Below are 7,354 nucleotides of genomic sequence, written 5' to 3' on the forward strand. Positions count from 1 at the left end.
CAATTTTGTTTATATACACTGGACGTATATATTTCTTTTAGATTTGGCTGTAGTGAACTGGCCATGGTTCAAGTGGGACTATAGCAGTACATGGGTCAAGGACAGTCATTTTGGCTATGTACATATTCATAGTCGGTCCATGGCTTCCAACTATTTCCGAAGGTCTAATACACAAACTGAACCATCTGATGCACTGGCTCCAACTTTGTCTCCTGCTGCATTCCAGCAAACTTCAAATATTCCACCTGTTCCCCTATAGCTGTGAACTAGAGCACCTGTCTGTGTGTTCCAGATGTGCACGCATTTGTCAAAAGAACCACTTGCCAGATACCTGCCATCAGGACTGAAAGCTACACTGTACACAGGCTCTTGGTGTTTTGTCAAAGTATGAATGCAAATGCTTCGGTCTACATCCCATAATCTAACAGTAAAATAGAAGGAGGCACTTGCCAACATAAGGTTAGCATTTGGATTATTTGTTCCTGGTCCTGTTGGACTCCATTTAATAGTATAAATTTCTTTGTTATGTGCTTGTAAATCATGGACACAATTGTCTTGCTTCATACTCCATATCTTCAAAGTCATGTCATCAGAACAGGATGCCAGGAGATTGCCAGTTGGGTCCCATTTGATAGCATTTACTTCATTTGTGTGTCCCTGGAATGTTTTAATAGGTCTGTCTTGTCCCAATTTACAGACATGAATGCACATATCTGTACTACAAGAAGCAAAGGTATTGTTGCTCTGCCAATCAACATCCAATGCTGGTGCTGAATGGAAAGGAAACTGTTGTTTGGCTTCACCAGTTTGTGCATCCCAAATAATTGTAGTCTTGTCTACTCCAGCACTTAGGATGAAATTTCCTTTCTTGTTCCATTTTGATGCAAATATAGGACCTTTATGCTGTCCCAAAGTACTAGCAAGGTTACCGTCTTTAGTCCATATTCTGGCAAATCCATCATATGAACCAGTTGCTAGAAGTGTACCTTCACTATTCCAATCTAGAGATGTTACATCATTATTGCTTGGGACATCTTGCCCTCCTTCTCGTATACAATGTCTAAGTACTAACTGTGTGGAACCACTCGTGCTATTTTCACTGAGATTCCATATTCTTGCTGTTGAGTCTCCAGACCCAGATGCCAGGAGATCACTAACAGGATTCCAGGCACAAATGAAAACCTCAGATTCATGGCCCCGTAACACCACTGCTTTATTAGGAGGGATTTCAACATCTCCATCCACTTCCATCATATCCTTATGATTATTTGCTATAGTATGTGCTCCATTCTCCTCCCCATTTGCTGTGTTTTCTCCATTTTTTGTAGATCCTTTTTGGTTTGTTGCAGCTGCAGCCTGTTGCTGTGCAAGTTTATCTCTGTAAGCTTGTTGTCTTGTTTGTACTACATCAGGCATTACGGCATCTATCAGTGACAGAGACTCTATTGGTCGACCATCAAACAAAGTACCATCCTCATTAATACTAACCTCTGCTTCTACATACTGTAGACCTTTCTGGATGATAGAAATCAATGCAGCAGGTGGGACAAGGGCACCATTTATATTAGACTGATACGGCTTTCTATACCAAAGGTAAACGCAGAGTGAGAAAATCCTGACTCTTGCAAGTATCTATATACCAAGAAGTTGACCTCATCACTGCTTATACTCATCTTTATTCCCATGTAAACCATGAGGTCACAACACAGGATGTAACCCATTGGCAGTGCATTGATGTGAGGATGTACAACTGAATGTCCGGGATCGCCAATCACAAGCTGCTGCTGCTGATGCTGGACACCGTGGCCTCCAACGCCGCTGCCCCCTCCCGGGAATGGAGGCACAAGGAAATTACCCTCACCGCCGCCGCCTCCAACCACCCCCAAAATAACCCCTCCGGGGGGGGTGAGAAGCAATTATAACCCCAGCGAACGGAGGGCGCGGGTCCCCAGGTGGCGAGCGGAGGTGCTCCCGCTGCGGGGGGGGGGGGGGGGCGGGGCTAAATAATTTTTTTTTAAAGTCAATAATTAAATAGTTAGAAAAAACAAATTCATACACATACAAGTTAAATCTTTAATATTTTGTACTCAGACCAGAAATACTGCAGGAGGGATTGTAGTTTTTCTGTCAGCCTCTTCCTCCATTAATCTCTCTCCTAAGGTTTCTCAGATCATCTGCCTTTATGCATTTTTGGCACATTCATTCCTTCTCACTTTTCCTCTAGGTGGGGTTAAGTACCTTCCTTTGGAGCCTTATTTATGGTCATGACCTTGCACTTTTTCCAGGAGCAGTGGAGAAACCTGGATTGGGAAAATCTGCAGTCGGTGATCACTCCAGAGTACTGATGAGCAATGAAGTCAATCTAAAGATGAAGGTGCACCTGATCCAGGCATGGACTTTGTGCATCAGAGAGCTGGACAAAGACCAAAAATGACAGAAGAAGAATTGATGCCTTTGTGTTATGGTGCTGGAGAAGAGTATTGAGTATACTGTCGACTGCTAGGAAAACAAACAAGTTTGTGAACAAACAGGAGATGATGAAACCAAGTTTCTCTTTAGAGGCATGGATTTTAAGCCTCATCTGACGTACTTTGGGCATGTTGGCAGGAGAGACCAGTCCCTGGAAAGGGATACCATACTTGGAAGGGTGGAGGGACAGTGCAACAGAGGAAGACCTTGGTTGAGATGGATTGATTCAGTGACTAGGGTGACTGGGGGAAGGTGTTTCACAGACAATGAGGCTGGTTCAAGATAGAGCTGTTGTACCTAGAGTTGCTTGGAGTCACAAGTGATTCAAAGACACATAACCACAACAACAGCAGCCTTCTCTGGATAACATGTCCAGTATATGTGAGATGAAGTTTCACCATCCTTACCTCTAAAGAGCACCCTGTCTGCACATCCTCTAAGAAAGGCAGGCCGATATTTGACAGTCCATTCCATAGATACGCAGTACTCTTCGCCAGCATAGCAATTCAAAGGCATTGATTCTTCTTTGGTTTTCTTTATTCCTTTTCTAACTTTCAGATCATATGAAACAATAGACAATTCTGTCACTTGAATCAGGGGTGCCTTATCATTAAAATGATGGTTTTGTTTTTTATCCCTTTGGTGAGGTCCTTCACAGCAGATTTTCCTAATGCAACAGGCCTTTGGATTTCTTGACTTCTACTACCATCTGTATTCATTGTGGGTTTATATAAAATTGAATCCTTAATAACTTCAGTCTTTTCACCATCTGTCATAATGTTTCCAGTTCATTTAGTGTAAGTATTGTGTGGTTTTTTAATTGATTTGTATACATTAATTGTTTACCTTGTGTTTCACATTTGTACCTTGTTGGTTCTATTATTACTCACCTCTTCTTCCACCTACCAAACCTGGGACCTTGTGATTTCTCCCCTCCCCACCCTCAGTCTGCTTTTCTCTTATCCTTCCTTGTTTGTATATCCATACATATTCTACTTATTATCCTTCTATTTTTACAGTCATGGTCTTACATGGTGTTTGTACTTATGCTCCTAAATAAGTTCACTCAGCATAATGCTCTTTAGCCTCTCACGTTATGCAGTCTTTTTCAAAATCATTGCTCCTGAGTGCTACATAGTCATTCTATCCTGTGAATTACCATACTTTCCCAGTGCAGTTGTATGTTGATGGACATTTGGCCTGTTTCCCTGTTCTTGTTAGTATGAATTATGAAAATGTGTATAAAAATTTCCATTTTACAAATTTCTGTCTCAGTTCTGCTTTCCTTGAGGTATAAGCCTAAAAAGGGGAATAGCTGCGTCATATGAAGTGTCTATGTTCAGCTTTTTGAGAAAATGCCAAAGTGCCTTCCAGCGTGGTTGTAGCATTTTACACTCCCACCAACAGTGTATGAGAGTTCCAATCTCTTCACATCATCTCCAACACTTATTGCTTGCTGTCCTGTTAAATTTAGCCACTGCAGTTGGGGCCATATTATAGCTCGCTATGGTTTTGCTTTCCATCTCTCTCACTTCCAGTGATATCGAGCCTTTCTTCATGTGCCTGTTGACCCACCAGATATCTTCCTCTGTTAAAGGTCTTTCCATATTTTTTCCCTTATTTTATAAAGATTGTGTTATCAGTCTTTTTCTCATGGAGGCTCTGTTGTATCCTGTAGATTTTTGTTGACACCCTTGTTTGAGTTGTCTTTGCCAAATGTTTTTTTCCAGTCAGTAGGTTTTCTTTTCACCCTTTCGGAATAAGTTTTTTATTCACAGGGGGACTACATCTTTAGACGGTCCCATTTATCAATGTTTTCGTCTCCTGGTGGTCCGGATTTTTATTTTCTTTATGTTGTGATCCGATCCATATTTAAGTTGTGATGTTGTGAGTCAATCCATATTAAATACATACATATCTTAAGCAATAAGTTCTTAAAGTGTTCTTCACTTTCTGTAAGTAAGGTTGTGTCATCGCCGTAGTGCATGTTGTTGATGGGTTTTTCTCCAATCATGATACCATCTTTTTTTTTTTCTAAAATTTTAATGAAAGTTTATAAAGAACTTGGATTTCCATTCATTTATTATATTATTGTACATTTTCCTTCGTATCCCCCCTCCCCCTCAGTTTGCTTTTTTGGGAAAAAATTCTTTCATTGTTCTATAGTCCCTCCACCCCCACCCTGCTGACCACTTTACTATGTAACTCTTATTCTGAACTTTTGTCATACCAATAATACCTAATCATATATTCCTTTTGTATAGTTCTCTCCATCTGTTTCAATGCCTGTTACATTATTTATCCCTGCTTTTCTTAGTTTCCCCCAACCCCCTTATCAGTCCTGTTCTAGAACAGTGGCATTACACAGTATTTGTCCTTTTGTGAATGAAATCTTTCATTCAGTATGAGGTCCTCCAGGGTCACCCATTTTGTATATTTCATGAGATCTGTGTTTTTCAGTGCTGCATAATATTCCATTGTGTGAATATATCACAGTTTCTCAGAGATGTCCATTTGTTTATTGATGGGCGCTTGGGTTGCTTTGAAGTCTTTGCTATTGTGAACAACACAGCAATAAGCATGGGTGTATGTTTATCTGCTTGGGTCGCAGTTCTTTAGGATATATTCCCAGTAGTGGAATTGCTGTGTTAAATGGTATTTCTATTTCTAGTTATTTGAGAAAGCACCATACTGCCTTCCAGAATAGTTGTACTGTCTCACATTCCCACCAACAGTGAATAAGAGCTCCAGTTTCTCCACAACCTCACTAGCATTTGTTGTGTTCTGCCCTCTTGAATTTTGCTATTCTTACTGGGGTGAGATGATATCTTATAAGTTGTTTCATGATACCATCTTCTAATGTCACTTTGTTTCTGTTAAGCTGTAGGAACAAGGAATGCTTCATATAAATCAAAACATTTTAATACTGGGTAAGAAACCTAATTTTACTCTATTGTAAAGTATCACACCCTTTTCCTTGTAGATACTTTGTGCAACATTATAGTTCTGAACAACAGTAACTATCCAAACTGTGTGTTGGCTACTAACCAGCAAGTGCTTTTTCTGGTCTCTTCAGAGATGGTATTGGTTGTTGTTGTTATGTGCTATTGAGTCAAGTACAACTCATGTTGTTGATTGCCGTGGAATTGAGCATGACCCTATAAACAACAGAGTTGAGCCCTGCCCTTTCCTGTTCATCCTTATTATCCCTGAAACACGTGAGCCTTTTTCTGAAGTCACTGTTTCAATACATCCCATTAAAGGTCTTCCTCTCTTTCATGGTGTTCCTCTCCAAGGCATAGCCGCTCCTAGCAACTTGCCCAAAATATATTAGTATCCAGGGACACTTCAGGATAAAGACTTGGTGGTCTACTGCAGAAAAATCAGCAGTTTAAATTATTAGGGATGGCTCCTCTATCCTATTACTCCTTAAGTGTCTCTGAAGTAGAATTAACTCTATTGCTACTGGCACTGGTATAGTCATATAACATAAACACATATATGTATAATATTAGTTTCTTTATACCATAAACCCTAGTATCATGGGGAAAGAAGAGAATCATGTCTAGAAATTGTATGACAAATGGTTCTTTTTTTCCACTGGAATCCAGATAACTTGACAGCATAGGAGTTTTTTGTTTTTTTGTTGTTTTTTTTTTTTTTTTGAGAGCATTTTTCTAACTATAATTTATCTTCCCTTTGAGGGTAAGAAAATTGTTTTACTAGAGGCAGCTTATCGTCTAAGACAATGAATGGAATAGAGAAGATACCAGAATAACTCAAAAGTAGTGGTTATTGTTATTAGGTTCCCTCGAACCGAGTAGGCTCCATAACAACCCTTTGAACAACAGATCTGAATCCTGTGATATTCTGTGCCATCCTCACACTTCCTGACAGACTGGAGCCGATTTTGGCAGTTACTGTGCCAATCTACATGATTAAAGTAGATCCTTTTCCTTTACAAATTTCATTTGCCTCTTCAAAGAATAGCTTGTCCTGCCAATATGCCTGAAGTATGTAAGATGAAGCTTTAGAATCTTTGCTGCAGAGAAGCATTCTGGCTGCTTTTTCTCCAGTACATATTTATTTCTTCTTTTGGCAGTCCATTGATTGTTCAGTCATCTTCTCTGACATAACAGCTCAAAGACATGAATTCTTCTGTTATCCTTATTCATTGTCTAGCTCTCAGACGCATAGCAAAATGAAATGCCACAAAAACCATAGGGGTAGATATTATGGGAATTTTAGGAAATTTCAGTTACATATATTTATATATGAATATTTGAATGTTGATGCATTTTGTTATTCTTATAAAACTGTATATAATTTAAGTTTTCCCAGTTTAATGTTTTCATTTGTACATTATGTGGCATCATTACATGAATACTGTTGTGCAGCTGTCACCAAAATGTATTGCCATGTTTCCTGTCACCATCAAGAAAAACTCAATGCTTACAAAAATAACTACTGTGTCCTCTCCTTCCATGTACCTGGAAAGCACTCCTAAGTTTGGTTTCTATGTCATTATCTGTCCTAGATAGTTCATAGGGAATTTTGGTGTTCCAGTGATAAGAAACTGCCCTGCAGTTCCAAAGGCATATGGTTGGAATCCACCAGTTGCTTCATAGGAGAACAATGGGCATTCTCCTGCCATGCAATTTATTGCCTTTAAAAATTGACTTAAGGGTTAGCTATATGCACACCCATGTTTATTGCAGCTTTGTTCACAATAGCAAGGAGTTGGAAACAACCTAAATGCCCATCAACAAACGAATGGCTAGAAAAGCTGTAGTATATTCGCACAATGGAATACTATGCTGCATTAAAAAACAAGGAACTCATGCAATATTATTCAAAATGGTTGACTCTGGAGAACATTATGTTG

At 39.4% G+C, this 7,354-nt stretch overlaps 1 protein-coding gene and 1 pseudogene across 2 annotated transcripts in view; one reads left to right on the forward strand and one right to left on the reverse strand.

The window, feature by feature from the left end:
* LOC102858607 (zinc finger protein 18-like) overlaps positions 1-7,354 on the forward strand; it is a 24,296-nt gene that overhangs the window by 11,123 nt on the left and 5,819 nt on the right. The gene's annotated exons all lie outside the window — the stretch shown is intronic.
* Positions 8-1,826, reverse strand: LOC102846378 (annotated as a pseudogene). The gene has a single exon (XR_439030.1). The product of XR_439030.1 is annotated as an F-box-like/WD repeat-containing protein TBL1XR1-like (transcript).

The sequence above is a fragment of the Elephantulus edwardii genome, unplaced genomic scaffold, assembly GCF_000299155.1.
Source record: "Elephantulus edwardii isolate Elephantulus edwardi_28Jun2011 unplaced genomic scaffold, EleEdw1.0 scaffold00350, whole genome shotgun sequence".
In the NCBI taxonomy this organism is placed as follows: Eukaryota; Metazoa; Chordata; class Mammalia; order Macroscelidea; family Macroscelididae; genus Elephantulus; species Elephantulus edwardii.